Raw genomic sequence first — 16,011 nt, forward strand, 5'->3', positions numbered from 1 at the left:
GTAAGCATTAGCAACCTATAAATAGGATACGAAGGGTCAAACCCTCCTTGCTCGCTTGCTTAGATTTTTCGAACCTCCCTTCTTCTTTTCCTTGGACGAATTTCTTAACCCTTTATAGGGTTTGTAAAAATCAATCATTCTAATTTTCTTTTGATTCTCTCTTTGGTGTCTTGGATGTGATACCATAAGAGGGATTCTACTTTGGATCCTCCCCATCCAAGCAAGGTGGCAAGGGCAAGATCATAAGCTAGAAAGTATCTAGCTACAAAAGAGGTATGTTATTCTATTTGTTCTAGTAGTTGTAGTAATAGATTGAAACCTATATCATTATAGGTTACATGTGCACATAGGAATTTTATTTAAGTCTTCTGCCGTTATATTCATATGTATAGAATGCCCCATAACCCATCACTATGATTCTAATAAGTGTTGAATTAGGTGTCTAAGCCCATAACTATTTTGGTATGTACTTGACCCGATTATGAGCATGGTCCTTTTGGGTTGCCTTCACCATAGCAACTGATAGGATGAATTAAGGAGAAAAATGATTAATTATGATTTATTAATATATTATATGAATAATATATTAAAAGAGAAATCATATTGTTTAATTAATATTGGTCAAAAATTAATTAAGAATTAATTTTGTGGCTAAAACATATTAATTAAATAAAGGGGACTGATATTGCAATTATATGATAGTTGCAAGTTGGGCTATGGATTCCTAATGGAAAGGGCATTGGACGAAATCTATGGGAAACACATATGAATTTCGTCCAAGGGCTTTCTAGAGGGACTCCATGGGTTGCTTAAGGCCTAAGCAGAGAATTAGGGTTTCACCTGAAACCCTAGCAGCCCACACAAGTATATAATGACCCCTAGGGCTCCCAAAAACGTGGCTAAGCTTTCTCTAGAAGATCTTGGACGTTTTTGGTGCTCCTCCTCCTTTTCCTAAGTCATTTTGTTGCTCATGGTGTTTGTGACTCCATTAGAGGTGCAACACTTGAGGCACTAAGCTTTCAAGAGTCAAGATCAATTTGGTGCTCCTCCTCCTTTTCCAAAATCCGATTTTTTAAGTTTGGAATGGTTGTCCTCATCAAAATTGATGGATTTGGTTAAATATGGATAATATAGGATTATTATTAGTCAAATATTTGACCTAGTAAGATTGAAAAGTTTCAATTTACACCCTTTAGGTTTTATAGTTTAAATTTGAACTTAAAAGGTTTTAGTTTTTGAAATTTAAATAGTTAAACTCTAATGTTTTGAAAAGTTTCAAAATTTGTCCTCAAGTTTTGGAATTTAAAATTTAATTAAAAAGTTTTAATTTTGAAATATTAAATTCTAAAACCCTAGTATTTTGAAAAAAGTTCAAATTACACCCTTATGGCTTTATTAATTAATTAAGTGTATAATTAAAAGAGAGTTAATAAATCCATAATGATATGGTTTAAGTTTAATTGTAACGCCCCGTTCCTGGAACGTATTTAATTTGATTAAATGTTTCTTTTTGTAAGAGCTACTCGGTGAGTTGTAGCCCTAACTCGCCGAGTAGATGTCGAATTGGACGTGGGCTTTAAGTGATCTACTCGGCGAGTCCACGCTTGGACTCGGCGAGTAGGCCAGTCAGGAGGAAACCCTAATCCTTAGGGTTTGCACCCTATTTAAACGTCCTTATAGCCCCATCTCAGCCTCCATCACCCTCAGAGCATTCCTTATCGAAACCCTTTGTCTCCATTGGTGAGTTTGAGTGATTGTTGCCTTGTGAAGGGACTTTGGGTGCACATTGGAGCAAGTGGAAGAAGGAAGGGGTTGAAGAGCTCAAGGAAGGGGACTTAGATCCAGAACACATTCATTTGTGGTCACCCATTCTGGTAATAAAGTTTCCATCTTGATTATTGATCTATTAGATCTTGTTTGTCCCTAAATTGTTGCTTTTAAGCCCTAAAACCCCAAATCCTTGGTAGAGAAACCTTATGGTTGGGCTATACTTCAGATCTGGACCCTCATTACCTTCTAGAGTTGTAAAGTCTCAGTTATGTTCGTGATTGAGGTCCCTCTTGAGCTTAGAACCCCATTAAGAGCTTAGTTTTGACATTTGGAGCCCTTAAAGCTATGCATGCATGTAAAGTTTGCAACTTTACGTGATAAGCATGCCCTAGAAGCCTAGATCTGTGGTTTGAAGCCGCTGCATGGCTCAAACCAGGTCTGTATGGAAAAAGGACTGAATGAACTCGGCGAGTAGAACGCTGGACTCGGCGAGTCCTATGAACATAGCCGTGAACTCGGGGAGTTGGTTGAGCAACTCGGCGAGTTCGTTGAAGATTGCCTTGAACTCGGCGAGTTGTTAGAAGACTCAGCGAGTTGGCTAGGGTTTCTTCCAAATCTTGGCCACGTATGAACTCGACGAGTTAAAAAGGGAACTCGACGAGCCAATCAAGGATTTCACGACTTCTCGAGTTCAGGAAGGACTCGACGAGTCAGTGATCTGCACTCGACGAGTCGAGTCAACATAGACTGTGGACTTTGACTTGGACCAAGGGTTAACCAGTTGACTTCTGATGGTTTCTGGTAATTGGGAGATTTATGAAAAAGGTTTGTATGGTACCTATAGGTGGTGGAGTTCGTGTTGGACCCAGGAGTTGAGCCTTCTTATTTCCGACGACAGTTGCAAGGTGAGTTATCCTCACTATACTAAGGGGTCTAAGGCACCAAGGCTGGCCCATTGGATATGATATCCTAGTAGTTGTATTATGTTGAGTATGAGTTAGTTATGCATGCTAGTTTGATACGCTAGAGGGTAGGTCTGTAGGACTACCTGTGATACTGATTGATTGTCTGTATGTGCATTATCTGTTACATGTTGATATGTTATGTGGGATGGGTTGAGGTTGTACTGCTCCGTGCGGTAGCCAACAAACCCTAGAGTATTCCAGATATGAGCTGAGGGCCCGATAGGCATTCCAGACTCATACTGAGGACTTGGGAGCATTCCAGATACGAGCTGAGGGCCCGGTAGGCATTCCAGACTCGTACTGAGGGCTCGGTGGCAATACAGATGTGAGCTGAGGGCCCGGTAGGCATTCCAGACTCACACTGTGGGCCCAGGGGTATTCCAGTCTGTAAAGCTGTGGACCCGTTATGTGCTGTTCTGCTCAGTTTGTTATGATATGTCATGGTGTGACATGGTTATGTGGACTGTTTGTGTATCGGTATTTTGGGGGTAACTCACTAAGCTTTCGGGCTTACAGTTTCAGTTTATTGTTTTAGGTACATCAGGGGATCGCGGCAAGGCGAAGGCATGATCATACAGCTCCTCCTATTATGTTATGTTTCTGGGAAAACTCTAATATAAATGTATTTTGAAAACAAAGTTGTAATGTTTTGATAAATTCGACATGTTTTGAAAGTTTAAATTTGGCTTGAATTTTTGGGTGTTACAAGTTGGTATCAGAGCCTTGGTTTGAGTGAATTGGAGGAACACTCGTGTGACTCCAGTCTCAAATCAAGGAAATGATTTTCAAAATGATTTTTCAAAAAGGTTTTCAAAATAAATAAAGGACGATGCAGGGCGTACGATCAGCTGGAGCCAGTAAGTAGACCCCAAAATACCATACAAGTTATTTGATTATACGATATGATAGAACAGCATGTTAGTGCTAGGCTAGGGATCTTCAGGAATTGCATGATAGAATTGCCTGAATACATGATGCCTGCTAGCCTAGGGTTTCCTTTATGTGAGATTGACATCATTACTGTAGTTGTCTAATGTATGCATCCCAGTTGTACATAATTAAGATCTTATAGCCTGAGAATGTTTGATTTGGCCTTATGTTCTGTTCTTGTTTGATTGGGAGCTTGGGGTAGGATTGGATATTCGAAAGTCTATAGGGTCCAACGTTATGCATGGCTAGCATACATTAGTGCTGCAGGGTTGGTGGAAGTTTCATGGATAGGAGGGATTGAGTGAGACCGGGAGGTCAGTTATAAGATATTTAGCATTCCTCTAGGAGTGAGGATTGAGCGCTCGCCATGTTGTGCATATTGTTAGGGTGTTGTGGTGATACTTGGGGCAAATATGGGTAGGTGTGGAAGGTAGTAGGGGCCCATGCTACTGAAAGCACAGGGCCTATACGCGTGTCAAGTAAGTCGAAATCCCTAGGGTTAGTAGGGAGTTGGCTCCCAGTGATTTATATGAATTATCTGATAACTGGTGATATGTTTCAGAATGGTGATGACGAGGCGCTTCGTGGCTGGATCCGGTTCGGGATCAGGATCAGGGGACAGGGGCCAAGAGGGGCCGACAGCACCTGAGCCAGTGGTGGAGATGGGTACAGAGGAGTTGGATGCCAGGATTCGAGAGATCCTGCATGATGAGGTTGCTGCTGCATTCCGGGCTCAGTTACCGGAGATGTTCGGGTCGATCAAGACCGCCATGGTGGAGTATTTTGATGAGCGTTATGCAGCCCTTGCAGAGACAGCCGCCGCAGCAGCTGCATCAGCTGTATCAGCGACGGGAGGAGGAGTTGGTAGAGGTTTTAAGTACAGGGACTTCGATAACACGAAGCCCCCTACTTTTGATGGGACGCAGGATCCCATCAAGGCTATGAGGTGGATTTCAGATGTGGAGGGGTGTTTCTTCACCTGCTCGTGTCCTGCTGACCAGAAGGTCAGGTGTGCTCTGAACCTGCTTAGGTCTGGGGCCAAGGACTGGTGGAGACTCGCGACTGGGTCGTACTCTGATGATCAGAGAGCTGCTGTTACTTGGGAGCAGTTCAGGGATATGTTCCGCGCCCGTTACATTCCACGGGTTGAGCGGGAGCGATTGGCACAGGAGTTTTTGAGTTTGAGACAGGATGGGGAGTCGGTGACGGAGATCACCCGGATGTTCACTGAGAGGGCGATGTTTTGCCCGGAGTTTGCTTCAGAGCAGGCCCAGATGACCCGTTATCTGAGCATGCTCAAGACGGATATCCGTCAGTTTGTGTCTACCCAGCGATGTGATACTCTTCTAGAGTTGCAGGAGGCCGCCAGACGGCGTGAGTTGGAGATTGAGCAGCAGTTGAGAGAACAGCGGCAGGCCCCGTTACATTCTCAGCCGGCGCCGAAGCGGTCTAAGACCGCTGATACTAGGACCGAGGGTCAGCAGAGCCGCACATGTGGGAAGTGTGGCAAGGGTCATTCTGGTGTGTGTCGAGCTGGTAGTGGATGCCACAAGTGTGGCAAGGAGGGGCATTACGCGAAAGACTGTCGCCAGGCCGCTCCAGTTCAGAGTATGAGGTTATGTTACCATTGTGATCAGGTTGGCCATTTGAAGGCCAACTGCCCGTTACTCGCCGCCAAACCGGCGTAGGCTCCAGCGCCGGCTACTTTGAGGATCACGGATGGGAGACCAGTCAGGGCAGAGCCTCCAAAGGCTCAGGGTCGTGCCTTCCAGCTTACAACGGAGGAGGCCAGAGCAGCACCATATGTGGTTGCTGGTATGTTTCTATCCTTATCTCGTTTTCCTATATCTGTTGTATGCTTATCTGTTGCACCTGTGGTTAGGTACGTTTTTAGTGAACTCCTTGCCTGCTTTGGTCTTATTTGACTTGGGGGCGAGTCGGTCCTTCGTATCTCAGACATTTAGTAGGGAGTTCAGTGCGCCAGTGGGCGAGTTAGAGTGTCCGTTGCGAGTGTCTATCGCCAACGAACACGGGGTTTCTGCTTCTTCAGTTTATCGAGGGTGTGACTTGGAGATTTTCGGGGTGTCATTTCCAATAGATTTGATTCCGATTCCCATGGGGGAGGTATGCGTGATTGTAGGCATGGATTGGCTCAGTCGATTCGGTGCCATGATCGACTGTGAGGGGCAGCGAGTAGTAGTTCGAACCCCAAGTGGGGGAGAACTGATTGTATATGGCGAGGGCACAAGAGTGGGATCAGGGTTTTGTTCAGCTGCCAGGGCACGACAGTACATTCAGCACGGGTGTGCAGGTTATCTAGCGTATGTGGTAGATACGCGAGCCAGGGATCAGATTTCGGTTTCCGACGTACCGGTGGTCAAGGAGTTCGCAGACGTATTCCCGGAGGAGTTACCAGGGATACCTCCGGAGAGGCAGGTCGAGTTCAGGATCGACCTGGTGCCAGGTGCGGCCCCTATTGCTATGGCGTCGTACCGATTGGCACCGCCATAGATGCAGGAGCTGTCATCGCAGCTGCAGGAACTGTTGGGCAAGCAGTTCATTCGACCTAGCAGTTCTCCATGGGGAGCACCGATACTTTTCGTCCGGAAGAAGGACGGTTCGCACCGGATGTGTATCGATTACCGGGAGTTGAATAAGTTGACGGTGAAGAACCGTTATCCACTCCCGAGGATAGACGATCTCTTCAACCAGTTGCATGGTGCATCTTGGTTTTCCAAGATAGACTTGAGGTCTGGGTATCATCAGGTCAGGGTCAGAGAGGAGGACGTGGAGAAGACCGCGTTCCGAACTCGTTATGGACATTACGAGTTCGTGGTGATGCCGTTTGGGCTCACCAACGCGCCAACGGTGTTCATGGACCTGATGAATCGGGTCTGTAGACCGATGCTTGATCGCTCGGTCATAGTGTTTATAGATGATATCTTGGTGTATTCCAAGACCCGAGAGCAGCATGAGGAACATCTGCGAGAGCTGTTGGGAGTTCTGAGACGGGAACGGTTGTACGCCAAGTTCTCGAAGTGTGAGTTTTGGTTACGGGAGGTCCAGTTCCTCGGACATCTCGTTAACCAGGAGGGGATTTTGGTCGATCCGGCCAAAATCGAGGCGGTTATGCAGTGGGAGGTTCCGAAATCTCCCTCAGATATTAGGAGCTTTCTGGGGTTGGCAGGGTACTACCGGAGGTTCATACGGGACTTCTCCAAGATTACAGTGCCCCTCACTCGTCTGACAAGGAAGGGAGTGGATTTCCGATGGGGTCCCGAGCAGCTGAGGGCGTTTGAGACCCTCCGTCAGCATTTGTGCGAGGCTCCAGTATTGACACTCCCGGAGGGAGTCGAGGATTTTGTGGTGTTCTGTGATGCATCCATCACAGGTTTATGGGCGGTCCTCATGCAGAGAGGACGAGTGATAGCCTACGCATCGCGGCAGCTGAAGCCGCATGAGACGAGATACCCTACGCATGACTTGGAACTGGGGGCGGTGGTGTTCGCCCTCAAGATATGGAGACACTACCTCTATGGGGTCCGTTGTACCATTTACACGGATCACAAGAGCTTGAGACATATCATGGATCAGCCGAACCTGAACATGAGGCAACGCAGGTGGCTGGACGTAGTCAAGGACTACGATTGCGAGATCCTTTACCATCCTGGTAAAGCGAATGTAGTGGCGGACGCTTTGAGCCGCAAGTCAGCGGGGTCTTCCACCCCAGCAGTATGTATGAGGATAGCGGTGGATTCTCCGCTGGTGAGTTTGATCAGAGATGCCTAGGTTGAGGGCATCCGCCCAGAAAATTGGAAGCTGGAGAGGATCAAGGGCGAGAACACCCGGTTTGTGTAGGATAGTCAGGGACTATTAACCCGATGCGGTCGGGTTTGGGTTCCAATGACGGGTGGGGTTAGGCAGACGGTTATGGAGGAGGCTCATAAGTCTCATTTCTCTATTCACCCGGGGGCTACCAAGATGTATCAGGATTTGAGTTTGAGCTATTGGTGGCCGTGCATGAAGCGGGAAATCGCTTGGTACGTTGAGAGGTGCTTGACCTGTAGGATGGTCAAGGCCGAGCATCAGTGGCCGCATGGAAAGTTGCAGCCCCTAGAGATTCCCATGTGGAAATGGGAACAGATCACGATGGATTTTATTACCAAATTGCCGAAGACGGCAAAGGGGTTTGATGCTATATGGGTCATCGTGGATCGATTGACCAAGAGCGCCCATTTCTTGGCTATACGAGAGGGCTCATCGGCCGAGAAATTGGCCGAATTGTACGTTCGGGAGATCGTGTCTCGCCATGGGGTTCCTGTCTCCATTGTCTCTGATCGGGATGTCAGGTTTACCTCCCGCTTCTGGCAAAAGTTTCACGAGGAGCTGGGCACGCGATAGCACTTCAGCACAGCATTCCACCCGCAGACAGACGGCCAGAGCGAGCGGACTATTCAGACCCTCGAGGACATGTTGCGGGCATGTGCCATTGATTTCGGTGGGAGCTGGGATTCTCACCTACCGCTTACGGAGTTCGCCTACAACAACAGCTATCATTCTAGCCTTGGCGCCCCGCCATTCGAGATGTTGTACGGGCGGAGATGTCGCACCCCGGTTTGTTGGGGCGAAGTTGGGCACAGGGTGATGGGTAGTACGGAGGTAGTCTTGCAGACTACCGAAAAGATCCAGCAGGTTAGACAGCGTTTGCAGACCGCTCAGAGTCGGCAGAAGAGTTATGCCGACAAACGCCGATCCGAGTTGGAGTTTCAGGTAGGTGACATGGTCCTCCTGAAGGTATCACCCTGGAAGGGTGTCATCAGATTCCGAAAGAGGGGCAAGCTGGGCCCCAGGTTCATTGGTCCTTTTAGGGTTTTGGCCCGGGTGGGTCGGGTCGCCTTTCGATTGGATCTCCCGGCAGAGCTTAGCCAGATCCACAACATTTTCCATGTTTCTCAGTTGAGGAAATGTTTGGTGGACGAGTCAGCAGTAGTACCCATGGAGGATATTCAGGTTGATAGCAGCCTGAATTATATTGAGAGACCAGTTGCGATCTTAAATCGAAAGGCAAAGACCTTGAGGAACAAGGTGGTTCAGTTAGTGAAGGTGCAGTGGCAGCACCGGAAGGGTTCAGAGTGGACGTGGGAGTCCGAAGAGGAGATGCGGGGGCATTACCCGGAGTTGTTTTCAGATGCAGCAGCAGCAGACTTCGAGGACGAAGTCTGAGACAAGTGGGGGAGAATTGTAATGCCCCGTTCCTGGTACGTATTTAATTTGATTAAATGTTTCTTTTTGTAAGAGCTACTCGGCGAGTTGTAGCCCTAACTCGCCGAGTAGATGTCGAATTGGACGCGGGCTTTAAGTGATCTACTCGGCGAGTCCACGCCTGGACTCGGCGAGTAGGCCAGTCAGGAGGAAACCCTAATCCTTAGAGTTTGCACCCTATTTAAACGTCCTTATAGCCCCATCTCAGCCTCCATCACCCTCAGAGCATTCCTTATCGAAACCCTTTGTCTCCATTGGTGAGTTTGAGTGATTGTTGCCTTGTGAAGGGACTTTTGGTGCACATTGGAGCAAGTGGAAGAAGGAAGGGGTTGAAGAGCTCAAGGAAGGGGACTTAGATCCAGAACACATTCATTTGTGGTCACCCATTCTGGTAATAAAGTTTCCATCTTGATTATTGATCTATTAGATCTTGTTTGTCCCTAAATTGTTGCTATTAAGCCCTAAAACCCCAAATCCTTGGTAGAGAAACCTTATGGTTGGGCTATACTTCAGATCTGGACCCTCATTACCTTCTAGAGTTGTAAAGTCTCAGTTATGTTCGTGATTGAGGTCCCTCTTGAGCTTAGAACCCCATTAAGAGCTTAGTTTTGACATTTGGAGCCCTTAAAGCTATGCATGCATGTAAAGTTTGCAACTTTATGTGATAAGCATGCCCTAGAAGCCTAGATCTGTGGTTTGGAGCCGCTGCATGGCTCAAACCAGGTCTGTATGGAAAAAGGACTGAATGAACTCGGCGAGTAGAACGCTGGACTCGGCGAGTCCTATGAACATAGCCGTGAACTCGGCGAGTTGGTTGAGCAACTCGGCGAGTTCGTTGAAGATTGCCTTGAACTCGGCGAGTTGTTAGAAGACTCAGCGAGTTGGCTAGGGTTTCTTCCAAATCTTGGCCACGTATGAACTCGACGAGTTAAAAAGGGAACTCGACGAGCCAATCAAGGATTTCACGACTTCTCGAGTTCAGGAAGGACTCGACGAGTCGGTGATCTGCACTCGACGAGTCGAGTCAACATAGACTGTTGACTTTGACTGTGGACTTTGACTTGGACCAAGGGTTGACCAATTGACTTCTGATGGTTTCTGGTAATTGGGAGATTTATGAAAAAGGTTTGTATGGTACCTATAGGTGGTGGAGTTCGTGTTGGACCCAGGAGTTGAGCCTTCTTATTTCCGACGACAGTTGCGAGGTGAGTTATCCTCACTATACTAAGGGGTCTAAGGCACCAAGGCCGGCCCATTGGATATGATATCCTAGTAGTTGTATTATGTTGAGTATGAGTTAGTTATGCATGCTAGTTTGATACGCTAGAGGGTAGGTCTGTAGGACTACCTGTGATACTGATTGATTGTCTGTATGTGCATTATCTGTTACATGTTGATATGTTATGTGGGATGGGTTGAGGTTGTACTGCTCCGTGCGGTAGCCAACAAACCCTAGAGTATTCCAGATATGAGCTGAGGGCCCGATAGGCATTCCAGACTCATACTGAGGACTTGGGAGCATTCCAGATACGAGCTGAGGGCCCGGTAGGCATTCCAGACTCGTACTGAGGGCTCGGTGGCAATCCAGATGTGAGCTGAGGGCCCGATAGGCATTCCAGACTCACACTGTGGGCCCAGGGGTATTCCAGTCTGTAAAGATGTGGACCCGTTATGTGCTGTTCTGCTCAGTTTGTTATGATATGTCATGGTGTGACATGGTTATGTGGACTGTATGTGTATCGGTATTTTGGGGGTAACTCACTAAGCTTTCGGGCTTACAGTTTCAGTTTTATTGTTTCAGGTACATCAGGGGATCGCGGCAAGGCGAAGGCATGATCGTACAGCTCCTCCTATTATGTTATGTTTATGGGAAAACTCTGATATAAATGTATTTTGAAAACAAAGTTGTAATGTTTTGATAAATTCGACATGTTTTGAAAGTTTAAATTTGGCTTGAATTTTTGGGTGTTACATTAATTAAATTAAAAGTATAATTTATTGAATTAGACCACCTAGTATTTTAAAAGTGTAAAATACATCCTTATACTATATATAAAATTAAAAGTCTAATATTATATATGTATGAGTAAAGAGTCAGTCTTACCGTTAGTAGACCTTATTCACGAAGCTGGTCTATAAGGGGTGTTTAAGGAAATTGCCTATAAAATGGCGATTGAATGGGTATCCACTCTTACCCACCGCACTCTTGACTAGTGGAGGGTCGTTAGCCGAACGGGTAGGATAGGACACAACCTTCCATTATAAGTATAATGAAATACGAAGTAACTAAACAATCTCATAAATTCCCAAATCTTAGTTACTTTAGGAAAAATGTGGAGTTGGTGATAATCCATGAAATTACACATTGCACCTTGTTGGTCGTTAGTGGAGCGTGTGTGGTTAACCGACACACTAATATGGGACCAATGAAGGATGGCAATGGGTAGCTCGTAGATTATCATAGATCAGTGGAGCGTGTGTGGTTAACCGGCACATTGATTAGGTGATGACATATTCGAGAGTACCAAACTAATTTGCATAGTTATCCACAACTTGTTTGTGATCCTCGGCATCCCAGTCACAAACTTGAAGGGCACAATCGAGATTTAAACATGTCATTGAAAAGTTCAATGAATCTCAAAAGATCTAGGAGTTTCAATTCATCTAAAACCTAATTTTCAATTTTCGTTTTTCATGGTGGAAATTGGTAAATCGTCATTTACATACCTTCAAATGTTCTGCAATTTGGATTACGACATCCCTCTTCCAAATTTTAGAATATTGTGTTAGATCCTAGCCTCAATATTTCATTTGGGTGCTATATTAAGGATTTTATCAACTAACTTGAATTTGTCCCGTTTTGTAGATGTCAAAGTCTAACAACTATGGTCTTCCTGAATCCGTTGGAAAAAGTTTTCCACTTGAAGATGGTGTTCCACGATTGGATTGTGGAAATGGAAATCATGCTTCACTACCTCCACCTTCTCCAATAATTCTCCCTGACCCACGTGTTCGAAGACTTGAAAAGTTCAAGGTCACTCAAGCCCTATTGGCAAAAAGACACGAAGATGGAAAGTCTGTATGTGCTCATGTCTTGGATATGAAGTTGTATATTGATAGATTGGGAATGTTGGGTGTCGATGTCTCAAGGAAGTTGGTTGTTGACTTGGTTCTTCATTCACTTCCCGAATCATATAGTGAGTTCATTAGAGAGTACTATATGATGGACCACGATGTGACCCTCATTGATTTGACTTATTTGCTTATTGCTGCTGAATCAGTGATGATTTGGGGCACTAGTCAAGCAAATTTGTCTGGTAAATCAATATCCCAACCTTCTATGGGCAATGGCAACATTGGAAGTCCAGAAAAGTTTTCTCTACGCAAGAGAAAGGCTGAGTATGAGATAGTCCTGTGTACCGTTCCAGAAGAATCCATATGTTTCTACTGCCAAAAGAGGGGGCATTGGTTACGAAGCTGTCCTGACTACCTGAGAGATCTAAGAGATGGGAGAGTCAAGATGTATGACTCTGCTTCAGGTAAAATCCACTATCTAACTCTATTAAGTTTTCTATTTTAGATTCTTAATACATGATGTGATAAGATTACATTTGGACGTTTTGTAGGATCGAAGAAAATAAAGGAAGCTTAAAGGAAGAAGCGAGCTGAGTCTGATCGCGAAGAAATGGATCGCATTATTCGATGATCGGATTTTTGGAGCTGCTACTTTTAGAGTTATGATAGATTGTTTAGGAATATGAAATAGCATAGTTTTCATTTGAATTTGCATTGTAAGGACAAGTTTTCCGCACCTTTTTATAAATAAAATAAATTTTGAGTTTTGTCTTATTTATATCCCCTTGCAATATCATTTGTGAAAACTTGATGCTCGTGTGTTTCTATTATAAGCAATATTAAGTGGATGTGATTCTTAGTTATGTTATTTATGGTAGTGTCGAAGTTTTCTAAGTATGGAAAGATTCCCATCGCCCAAGTTTCAAATGGACAGAAGCTTGGAATCATATGATTTGAATCATGTGATGTATGGAAATCTTGGTACTTAGGAAATTAAGACTAATTCCTTGATCACACAAGTATGTGAGTTAAGTGAAGGATTAAAGGATCTAGTACGCAATGTTGTGCACTGGTCGAGTCCACCACAAATAACAATAAGATTATTCGTCATGATTTACTAAAAGTCTAGTAAATGTGGTTATGCTTACAAGATTAAGTGTAATTCTGAATCATTGAAAAGTTTCAATGAATGGCAGAACGGATAAGAAGAATCAATCAAGCAGAAAGATAAAAGTTTTTCCAATCTGAAAAGATGGGAGAGTACTTTAGTATCATATTTTATGATCGTCTTATTGATTGTGAAACCATATCACAATTGATCATCTAGGTAAACCTTAGTGCACTAGTATGGCTAATAAGAGGAATCAGAAATTGTTGAAATGGTTAAATCAAAAGGTGAATCACACTTCGTTCCAGAATCAAGTCTTAGAGTCATACTACAAGACTGTGACTTGAGTGACACATCTTAAGAAGTTCTAACACACTCATCAAATGTGGAGTAAAAAAATGTTTTTCTTACTCTTGCACGTTTGAAATTGGTAAATTGTGATGTCTTGGATAAGACAAAGACCAACTAATACCAATTGTGTGTAGTGTTTGTCTTGATAAGAATCCTCACTAACTCTTGAATATTTGTTTGTCAAGAAATGTTTCTTGACAAGAGAATCTTATATGTCAAGAGGTCAGTAGGAGACTAAATGATCTTGAAAAGGTTCAAGAACTAATCAAGAGTAAACCTATTAGACACTAACGCACGACTTGAGGTTTGTAACCTATCGTGTTGACAAAGTTTTATTTCTATGCCATTCCAGTAAAGTTACTTATACATATGAGTTCTACGAGTTCTCAATTGACTGCATAAGGGCAAGCACCTTGTTCAATGAAAGTACATTGACTAGTATAGGTGAGCTGATAAATAACTTGGAAGCAATGGTGGGACCCTTGATGGCAAGAAATTAAGAATGAACAGGTTCTGTCCATAAGAGTTTGGATTTTTCACGAACATTATCTTATGATTATGGTTATGACAAATACACATGGTTAAGAGCACATACACCATAAAATCTAAGTGTCATAAGGTTTCTCTCCGTTTCATGAAAATGATTGTGAGGAAACGCTTTCACTAAGAGAGATTTTAAGGATATGGCAATTGTGATATTTGCATTCTCAAATTCGATTATGATTACGACATCCCTCTTCATAGTTCGAATTGTGAGATTTGGCAATTAGTTTGAACATTCGAGACTTATTGCTATAAGTTCTAGAATTGTTTAGACACACATGTGAGCTATCTAAAAAAGGTGTATGAGTTTGAGAAGCTTAGATAAAGGCTTATCGAAGCATATCGTATTAGAAATATGAACTTTGGAAGTCAATACGTATTGATTTCTAGAAGTCCAACTGTTTTCTAAATACGTGTCAAAGTTAGTGGGAGCATAAATGTTATGTTGGTATGGATATAATCATCATGTTAGTGGGAACATGATTATTATTTTAAGTGTTGCAAGTTAGCAATATTAATTGTAGAAAACAAAAGTTTCACTTTGCAAAGTTGCAGTGGTTGAAAAATTGTTTTTCTACAATTAAGGGAGAGAATATTATACTTCGTTTCAAAATCTAAAGGCTTGGATCGAGAAATTTTAATCAAATTTAGTCAAAAGACATATATGGATGTTATGTTGAAAAGATTCAACATTAAGGAATTCTATATATGGTAATATTATAGCAAGAAACTGGTAAAGTATCACGTTTTTCATTATGAATCGTGTCCCATACGCTTTGGGTATAGGATCAATTGCATGTGCTGTAATATTCGAACGTTCTAAATTTTCCAAATGTCTAGGGCATTAAGAGGGAAAAAGGACCAGAACCAGATATGACTATTTTTAAATTAAACGACTGTCAAGGACAATATGAGGTTCGCCAAGGATTGGTCACTTGTGGGCAGTTGGAAGTATAGTAACATATGGACCATAATGACATTATTATGATTAGATATGATTCTATTAATAATGAGTTGTCGTATTGCAAATATGGAAATGTTTCCATATTGGGAGTTGGATATCGAGAATCTATGTCTAGATTAGAAACTTTTATGCAAGAAGGATGTTCAAAGGAATGTACTTTGAATGTGAGACTTCATATTTATGGAATTGCCTTGTAACAATCTCCATTAGAGCACTTTGTAGTATCATTGGCAAAGTCTTGGTGGCTTTGGTGCTGTGACATTATGAAAGGATCGTTGCATAAAATGTTAGAATCTGACATATTCTAATAGTGGCAAGAATTTGGTATTCTTACACTTATGATAAGGATTAGGAATTATGAAATGAGTATCATTTAAAATGTGTTCAATTGATCTATTTCACAAAGTAAAGACCATAGGTAAACATAGTGTGCATGCTTGGAGCATGGGACAACTGTTATAATTCAAGTAATAAGTTGATTATCCGAAACATTATACAATGAATAATGAGTAATTAATATGGTGATTAAATAAAGGTGTTTTATTTATACTCAAAAGTTTGGGGCCATATAGGATTAGTATTATTCTTGTGTTTCATTTTGCATGTTTTGACTTCCCGAATAATAAGATTATTCAAACCTTCCACATTCGATCATACTTTGGAAGTAGGTATGAAAGAAGATTGTCATGAATCCGACTGTAGATTGTCTAAAGCGTCTTAGACATAGCAAAAGTCTGCTGCAGTGTTTATGAGTACTTCTGAAATAAGATTTGAGTATTGGATTAAACCCACACTCACTTGAATCACTTCATGGATTTTATCACGAGTGATTAGTGAGACGATAATATCTTATATTCTTGAAACCGAGACATGTGAGTTGTAATTTACAAGTCGGTTGCACATTGATAATATGTAAACGCACCAGTAACTTGGTGTTATAAAACATATTGTTGTGTGTGATTTGATGAGTAGGTACAAGCGAGCATTTGAGTCGAAGTTTATCCGTTCCTTTTACCCAAAGTGGGATAAAAGCGATATATGTG

Source organism: Lactuca virosa, chromosome 1 (assembly GCF_052849685.1).
Source record: "Lactuca virosa cultivar CGN04683 chromosome 1, Lactuca_virosa_CGN04683_v6, whole genome shotgun sequence".
NCBI lineage: Eukaryota > Viridiplantae > Streptophyta > Magnoliopsida > Asterales > Asteraceae > Lactuca > Lactuca virosa.